Here is an 8,616-nt window from a genome sequence, read left to right on the forward strand (position 1 = left end):
CCAGGATCCCTTCTATCGTTTTGTCATCTTTCTGAAACCCACAGAAATCTATCACACTGTCAGCTCCCTGGGATTGAAATTGAAGTCGAATTTATCTTTGTTTCCCAAGGTACGTAGCACGTGGCACATGCTATTATAAGTATTTGGTCTTGTAAGTAACGCCAACATTCCAGACAGCCTTTCTCAGTTTCGGGTTATTTTCAAATTGTTTTCCTTACTTCTGCAACAATGCTTTGAGGCTGGTAGGAAACCTGTCCTTTCCAGACTTATTCCTCGTCTTAGTCGTCCCCGTTATACGTCTCTGCCCCCAGCCCCCTGCCTGTGTTTGCGCATGCGCCCTAGTGAAGCCCAACTTGCGGAAAACCGGCCTCGAGTGTGACTGGTTTCCCGCTCTCCTGACCTCTTGCCCATCTGTTCTCAGCGTTGTTTTTAGGCCCTGCTCATCCTTCCAGGCCCATGTCTTCCAGAAAGCTTCACTGGAGACTGGCCTCTAGTTTTTGCCGTGGCGGGCCAGCTGCCATTATGGTAGCTGGGTCTGCCACCATTACATGTGACTGGCCTGCCGCCATTTTGGTAGCTGGGTCTGCCGCCATTACAGGTGACTTGCCTGCCGCCATTTTGGTGGCTGGGTCTGCCGCCATTATGGTAGCTGGGTCTGCCGCCATTACAGGTGACTGGTCTGCCCCCATTACGGTGACTAGCCTGCCGCCATTTTGGTAGCTGGGTCTGCCGCCATTACAGGTGACTGGCCTGCCGCCATTTTGGTACCTGGGTCTGCCGCCATTACAGGTGAGCGGTTTTCTGCGCTCATCCCTGTTTTGTTTTACACTCGTATCATCCTCCCACTCTACCGCTCCCCAAAAGTCTCACAGCAGCACACCATCCTGCCTCCTCTCAAAGCTGAAATGAACCCTTCTGCCTCTGAATGGTTTATGTTTAACATGTATTCTGCTTTTCCTTTCAATGGCCTGGGTGAGCAGTGCCCTGACTCCCCTCTCTGGTCGTAGCCTTTTTAAGTTCTGGGCAAACTTGGGCAAGAAAGGTCTAACCTGAAAATCAGTATTTCAAGACAATTTATTGTTTTGCAGTGGGAAAATCACAACTTGGTGACATAAGACTGTCTACCTCAATGTATGTCTAATTTTTTAAAAATCGAGACTTGATTTTTAAAAATCAAGAGTTCCCAGAAAACCCTTTTTCTCCATCACAGTGTTCTACCTTCTGACAATTACCCCATCAGTCACCCATTTGCTATGATGGCAGGTGAGGACTGGGGTGAGAGAGACACAGCACACACCAGAAACAGAGGAACCCGTTGGCAGCCTTTATGTCCCTAGGAATCCTTCTTCTTGTGAGTTCCTGTCATCTTTCTCAATCCCACAGAAGCTATCCTACCAGTTTGACTTTTCTTTATTAGTTTCTCAACTCCCTGGGGACGAAATCGATGTAGAATTCATCTGTTTCCCAAGGCTCCTGGCACATGGCATTTGTTATTGTAAGTACTCAATTTTGTAAATAACACCTAATATTCCCAACAGCCTGTCTCAGTTTCAAGTTGCTTTCACATATTATATACTTTATAATTTAACAACCTTGTAACAACCCTTTGAGGCGGATAGGAAATCTGTCCTTTCTAAACTCACCCCTTACCCCTGTCCTTCTCACTATAAGTTTTGCTTTGTGTTTCCTGACTCCTGTTTCCTGTGGGCATAGGAAGAAAACTATGAAGCCACCTCTCTTTTGCTGAGAAGAGGAGGGCTTGTCCTTACCCATAACATTGTCTGCCAATTCTTCATTTTCCAGGGGCGCGTAGGTAGCAGCCCTCTGACGAGGGCTCTCTCGCTGCTCCGAATCTTGTCCTCTGGCCTCCTGTTCCAAATGGAAGGCGAGTGGGGCACTGGTGGTGCGGCACTGAGTCCCAGGGATTCGGCTCAGGCCTATGCTACGATGTCGGTTTCGGTGATCCATGTTGATTGATTGACTGTCGTGCAGTCACCAAGTCTCAGCGAACTCTAGGCCCCGTGCTGGGCCTCTAAGTTTGGGAACTGGGAAAGGAAGCTTAGGGAGAGCGGTATTTCCTAACCTCTGTTAGGCTGGGCTGAGGTGCCCCAGTTGACAGCAGGGGTTACCCACCAAGTGGGCCCCAGTGAACCTCCTGCCCACTGGAGAGTGACCAGCTAGGCCAGCTCCCAGGCACCAACTGTGTGCCCCTCAGTTCCACCAGAACCCTTTGGCAGCTGACATTCTAAGTGGGAGGTTCCTCGGAATCCTACTATCCAATGATATTTCCCGAGTGCCTGCCTACTTGTGTTGTCACAGTGGCAGTCAAAAGGAAGCTTTGGCAGGGGCCCTGCCCCTAAGGCACTCATCGTCCAGCTGGAGTCAGCTGCCCATATAATAACATAAAACCATATCAAGCACAGAGGGGTGGTTCTATATATAGAATGCACCTGAGAATCAATGGGGGACCCTAAAAACACTCAAGTGTGTGGACCAAGACCCACAAAGGACCTAAGAGGTCCTTTGCAGGGGAAGTCCCAAGTGTCTATTGTTGCACAAATGATGTGTCTGGTGAAAAACCACTGCCAATGGAGGTTAAGAGCACAGGTTGTAGAGCCAGCTGTTTCCAGGTTCCAGTCTGAGTTCTGTCACTTCTTGTCCTTGGGGCCTTGGGAAGGGTATTTAGCCTCTGAGCCTGAGTTTCATCTGCAGGTGGGGGACATTAACACCCTCCCCATGTTGTGAAACTGAAATGGTAAGAGTTTCATTATAGAAGGGTAATCCTAACTTAAAATGTGGGCCAGGCTTGGTGACTTACTTCTAATGCATGTGACAGGAGGAATGCTTTGTGACTCCTGAGGTCAGATCGTAAAAAGGATTGTTTCTGCTGTCTGGCACATAGATTACTCATTCTGGGGAAAGACTTCTTTTTATCTCAAAAATGTTGAGATACATTTTTGAGATAAAATTCACCAAATGTACAATTTATCATTTCAAAATGTGGTATTCAGTGGTTGTTAGTATAGTTACATTGTTCTGCTTTGTGCTTACCACTGTTTAATTCCAGAATTTTCCCATCACCTCCAAAAAAGAAACCTCATGCTTGTTAGCAGTTAATTCCTCCCTTTTCCCCAGCCCCTGGAAAAAACTAACCTGCTTTTTGTCTCTATAGATTTGCCTATTCTGGACATTTCATATAAATAGAATCATACAATATGTGCCTATTGTGTCTGGCTTCTTTCACTTAACTATAATGTTTTCAAGTTTCATTTATGTTGTAGTGTGTACTACTATTTCATTTCTTTTTATTGTGGTAAAATATACATACCATAATAGTTAATATTATAACCACTTTTTAAAAATGATTTTATTTATTTATTTTGAGGGAGAGGGAAGGGAAGGAGAAAAGAGATGGAAAGAAACATCAATGTGTAGTTACCTCTTGCATGCCCCCTACTGGGGACCTGGCCTGCAACCCAGGCAAGTGCCCTGACTGGGAATCGAACCAGCGATCCTTTGCTTCACAGTGCGACGCTCAATCCACTGAGCCACACCAGCCAGGGCATATTATAACCATTTTTAAGTGTATAATTAAGTGGCATTAAGTACATTCATGTCATTGTGCACTTATTACCATCATCCTTCCCCAGAATTTTTCATCTTCCCAAACTGAAACTGTATCCACTAAACAATAATTTCCCATTCTCCCCTCCCTCCAGCCCCTGGATATCACCATTATACTTTTTGTCTCTAAATTTGACTACTGTAGTTACCTTATATAAGTGGAATCATGCAGTATTTGTCCTTTTGTGTCTGGCTTCTTTCACTTAAGCTTAATAGTTTTAAGTTTCATCCATGTTGTAACATGTATTGGTACTCCATTCATTTTTATGGCTTAATAATATTCTATTGAAAGGATATATCAGTTTATGTTTACTCATTTATAATTTGATAGATATTCAGGTTGTTTTTGCTTTTACACTTATGATTAATGATGCTATGATCAATCATGTACAAGTTTTTATGTGAATGCACATTTTTAGGTCTCTTGGGTATGTATCTAAGACTGAAATTTTTAGGCTATATGGTAACTCTTTAACTTTTTGAGGACCTGCCAAAGTGTTATCCACATGAGCTGTACCATTTTAGTTACACCAGCAATATATGAGGGGTCAAATTTCTCTATATCCTCTTCAGAGCTTGTTATTGTCCATTGTTTGGGGGTTATAGTCATCCTTGTGGGTGTGAGGTGGTATCTCATTGTGGTTTTGATTGGTATGTACCAGCTGGCTAATGTCAAGCATTTTTTTCATATACTTATTGGCTACTTGTATATGTTTTAAAATTTATTCATTTACTTTTATTACTAATTCTTTATCTTATTAATACTTGAATGAAGAATAGGAAAATTCTCAAATATACTAATTTTAAATCCCAAACATCATGTTTGAAAGTGAGATTGTGTACTTCCAGTCAAGATGGTGGCGTAGGCAGACATGGCTCACCTCTTTGCACAACCCCATCAAAATTACAACTAAAATATAGAACAACCAGCACTCAACAACCGTCAGAAATCAAGTTGAATGGAAGTCTGACAACTACAAAATTGAGTTGAATGGAAGTCTCACCACTATGGAATTAAAGAAACCACATCCATCCAGACTGGTGGGAGGGGTACAGACACAGAATGGGCTGGTCGCTCACCCACGTGTAATGAATAAAGACTTGGGAGGGATATCTCGGGAGTGAGGAGTCCCAGCCCCACAACAGGCTCCCTAGCCCAGAGTTCCAGTGCCAGGAAGATAAGTCGCCACAACTTCTGGCTGCAAAAACCAGCAAAGATTGAGTCAGTGAAAAAAGTACTGGAGCCTCAACCAGTTCCTCTTAAAGAACTCACGCATGGACTCGCCTACTCAGACTCACTCCCTCTGAGCTACAGCACCAGGGAACATCTTGAAAGGCATTAGTGGTAGTGGTATACAGGGAAAAACTGAAGTGCCTGGCATTGAGGCCAGTGGAGGCCATTGGCCCTTTTCAAAACCCTTACCCCACAGAGCTGGCAAACTGGTGCCATATCTGAAACTCCATTAACCTGGCTAACATTGTTAGACCTGCCTTGGAGATCCCCAGAGACTCCACCCCACCCAACCTATGGGCCCACCCAAGCTGGTTTTCCATATGAATGGTTGGCCTCGCCTATGCTTCTCAACTTACCAAATTCTTTCAAATAATCAACAGCTGGCCTCAGTGAGCCCCAAGCCTGGCAAAGGCCTGGCACAGATTCACATCTTGGCTTCACTTGGGAATCTCCAAGCCCAGCACAAGTAGCAGCCATCACAGATTGCTTTATAGCTCAGGCATGATGCCCTCGGCAAAACACAGGTGGGGGCTGATCTTGGCTTGCATCACTCAGGAAGCCCCAGGCCAACATAGCCAGTGGACAGCTACAGATCACATTGGAGCACCACCACCCTGCCCCTATATAGCTGATCTTTCATGGAGGGCAGAGGTTGGTCGTCAGTGGTCATAGCCAGTCTTTTCAGCTGACTGGCATGGGTAAATCCCTTCTATTGACCTGCCAATAGCAATCAAGGCTCAACTACCAGAGGAGAGTGTACTTAGCCAACACAAAGGGTGCACCTTGATTACCCAGCTTGGGTGATAGGGAGGCTGCACCACCGGGCCCTACAGGACACTAACTATATGAGGCCACGCTACTAAGGCATGGAGTCAAAGCAGCTCTACCTAACATATAGAGACAAACACAGGGAGGCTGCCAAAATGAGGGTACAAAGAAACATGGCCCAAATGAAAGAACTGATCATAACTCCAGAAAGAAAGCTAAATGAAAGGGAGATAAGCAATCTATCAGATGCAGAGTTCAGAACACTGGTTATAAGGATGCTCAAGGAACTTAGTGAGGACCTCGGCAGCATAAAAAAGATCCAGTCAGAAACAAAGGATACACTAATTGAAATAAAGAGCAATTTACAGGGAAACAACAGTAGAGTGGATGAAGAAGATAATCAAATAAATGATTTGGAACAAAAGGAAGCAAACAAACAAACAAACCAATCAGAACAACAAGATGAAAAAGGAATCCAAAAAAATGAAGGTAATATAAGCAGCCTTTGGGCCAACTTCAAGAGGTCCCACATTTGTGTCATAGGAGTGGGAGAAGGAGAAGGAAAAAGAGCAATAAATTTGAAACCTATTAGAAAAAATAATAAAAGAGCCCTGGCTGGTGTAGCTTAGTGGATTGAGTGCTGGCCTGCAAACCAAAGGGTCACTGGTTTGATTCCCGGTCAGGGTATATGCCTGAGTTGCCAGCCAGGTCCCTAGTTGGTGGCATGAAAGAAGCAACAGTTAAATGTTTCTCTTGCACATGGATGTTTGTCTCCCTCTCTTCCTTCCTTCCTTCCTCTGTCTCTAAAAATAAATAAATAAAATCTTATAATGACAATAAATTTACAACTATCAACAACTGAATCTAAAAAAACAAACTAAGCAAACAAGTAGAACAGAAACAGAATCATAGATGTGGAGAACATTGGGATGGTGGCCAGTGGGGAGGCATGTCTGGGGGGATGGGGGGAAAAGTGAAGGGCTCAAGAAGTACAAATAGGTAGTTACAGAATAGGCAGGAGGATGTTAAGAGCAAGTATAGGAAATGGAGTGATGCCAAAGAAATATGCATGGCCACTTGTATATTTTCTTTGGAGAAATGTTTATTCAAATCTCTTGCCTGTTATATAATGGGTTGTTATCAACCCATACATGGGTTGTTTATCTTTCTCTTGTTACATATTGCTTATATAAAAAATTTTACAGATAAGTAAAAGCTTATGAAGAATGTCCTCCTATATAGAAAGACAAACTGTAATTTATTCAGAAATATTTACTGAATGCCTTCCAGACTATACACTGTTTCTAATCTGTAATGGGGGCCAAGAAAGTGAGAATGTGAGGATTGGGGAGAAGGGCACATCTTTGCACCTTTGGCAAAGTGGCAGTATGGCTTGGGGCTTTGCAGTTTGGAGGAAATCCCTGTCTGACACTGTTATGGGGACATTTGCAGATTCCTTGAGGGACCTCAGAAGTACTGGCCTGCCTCATCCAGTATCTTTCCTCTCAATAGTTATTTAGAACTCCCTGCCCAGCCCACTGCCCAGTCCTTAGGCCTTTTGTGACCTACCTCTGTATTTGGGTCCTTCTGCTCCCCTGGGTGGCCTATTTGGCTCTTTTTCCTTTTGTGACAGTTGCAGCTCACCATCTTTCTTGGGGTCCATATCTATCCACCAGAAACATGATTTTTCTGCATTGCTGGCAGTTCAGTTTACATCTAAGGCTGTCATTTTATTGTCCCTTCTGCTAGGGACAGTTCCAACCCCAGCCTCTAGACTTCACCTGAATGAGTGAGACATTAGTTCCAATGATCTTTAACCTACAGGAGACACAAGCTTTCTGAAACTCTTTTGCCATCTGCTTGAGGTAGCAACATTCATCCCTCTCTCATTCTAGAAATCATCCACCAAGTCATAAGGACAAGTCAAGCAGCTCCTGCAGAAGTCCACTTGGGAGGAAACTGAGGCCTCCCACACGCTGCCAGCTGTGACCTGCTAACCTTATGACTGTACTTCCTTGGAACCTGATCATGCAGCTGCAGTAGATTTTGATGACTGTAGCCCTGGTGACATCTCAGCTAAAGCCTCAGGAGACACTCTGGGCCAGAACCACCCAGCTCAGCGGCTCCTGAGTTCATGGCCCACACAAACAGTGAGTTTGATAAATGCTCATTATTTTTAACTTTGCAGTTTTTAAAATTCAATTCATGTACGTAAACATCACCATTTTAGAGTGTGCACTTCAGCGGCTTTTGGCAAATTCATTGCTATGCAGCCATCACCACTGTCTCATTCCAGAACATTTCCATCACCTCAAAATGATACCCCATACCTTGTAGCAGTCACTCTTAGTTCTCCCTACCATTAACCTACTCTCTGTCTATAGGGGTTTGCCCATTGTGGACATTTGCTATAAATGGAATCATAAAACAAGTGGTCTTTTTTGAATAACTTCTTTTACATATCAGTGTTTTCAAGGGCATCTCTGTCACAGGATAAGACATTCATTCCTTTTTCTAAACAAAAGACTTTTATATTTTTAGAGCAGTCATAGGTTTATAACAAAATCGAGAGGAAGGTGCAGAGACCTCCCATGTACCTGCTGTCCACACACATTCATAGCCTCCCCCATTATCATTTTTAACCAAGGACGAACCTACATTGACACATCATTTTTACCCAAAGTCTATGGTTTACTTTAGGGTTTACACTTGGTGTTGTGCATTCCATGGATTTGGACAAATGTTACTGACATAGAGGGTGGGACAAAAGTAGGTTTATAGTTGTTCATCTGGGAAATAATACAATGATTAATAAATCATAATTCAAGAATAAACTCTGTGTTTCACATACTCACAGTGATAAACTGACTTTAGCCTACCCTGTATATTCATCATTATAATATCATACAGAGTATTTTTACTGCTCTAAAAACTCTGTGTTCTGCCTTTATTCATTTTTATAGGTGAGTAATAATTCCATTGCAAAGATA

The sequence above is a fragment of the Artibeus jamaicensis genome, unplaced genomic scaffold (genome assembly GCF_021234435.1).
Source record: "Artibeus jamaicensis isolate MK-2021 breed Jamaican fruit bat unplaced genomic scaffold, CSHL_Jam_final scaffold_1283, whole genome shotgun sequence".
Classification (NCBI taxonomy): Eukaryota; Metazoa; Chordata; class Mammalia; order Chiroptera; family Phyllostomidae; genus Artibeus; species Artibeus jamaicensis.